The sequence below is a fragment of the Lampetra planeri genome, chromosome 19, assembly GCF_965212315.1.
Source record: "Lampetra planeri chromosome 19, kcLamPlan1.2.h2, whole genome shotgun sequence".
Lineage (NCBI taxonomy): Eukaryota > Metazoa > Chordata > Hyperoartia > Petromyzontiformes > Petromyzontidae > Lampetra > Lampetra planeri.
This window is the reverse complement of record NC_136125.1, coordinates 9,280,688-9,281,433: the sequence shown is the minus strand read 5'-3', so window position 1 is coordinate 9,281,433 and position 746 is coordinate 9,280,688. Positions and strand designations below refer to the sequence as shown.

The 746-nt window shown below is 52.4% G+C and overlaps 1 non-coding gene across 1 annotated transcript; it reads left to right on the top strand.

Moving 5' to 3' along the window:
* Positions 1 to 289: 289 nt before the first annotated feature.
* TRNAP-CGG (transfer RNA proline (anticodon CGG)) lies at positions 290 to 361 on the top strand. Its single transcript has one exon. It is a non-coding gene; the product is annotated as a tRNA-Pro (tRNA).
* The last annotated feature ends 385 nt before the right edge of the window (positions 362 to 746 follow it).

Genomic DNA, 746 nt, shown 5'->3' with positions numbered 1-746 from the left:
AAACATTTATTAAAAAGTCTATTTAATTAAGTAGAACCTGTTGTCTATATTTGTTTAAAGTTACGCATTTTGATGTGACGTCACATTTCTCAAACGCCCCCCCCCTCGTCACACATCGTCACAAATGTCTGACCCCTCCACCCCCCCCCCTAGGTGCGTGACGTCATTTATGGATGACCCCTTTGCTAAGATTCACACCGCACCAAAGCACTCGCTGGTTGTTATTCGCGGCCAGGCATCGAACTCCGCTGAGTATGGTTCAGTGGATATCAGTCTTCATCCATCGGCTGGCTCGTTGGTCTAGGGGTATGATTCTCGCTTCGGGTGCGAGAGGTCCCGGGTTCAAATCCCGGACGAGCCCAGGCAGTGTATTTTTTGTGTGCGTAGCTGTTATCGTGTGTGGGTTGCCTGTGTTGTACCTGGGGGCTGTGTGTTGGTCGTTAATCTTCAGAACCGGGCGAGACAAAAGCGGCCTGGCAATGGGATTCTGGGCCACGCAACCGCAAAAGTGTGTCGCGACTGCTTTTCAAGAGGTGATTGCGAGCAACATTCCCACCCAACGTTCTGTGAAGGACTCTCAGCGGTAGTGTAGCGGTTAGCGCTTCGCTGCGCTACGAATCCGGCGACCCGAGTTCGATTTCCGCTCACGCCCAACACCGGTGAGGATTATCTGAACCGGTCCTGGGCCTCTCCTAGGTCGACTCAGCCTCAAACTAGTACCTGGTGCGGTGTGTAGTAAACATCGC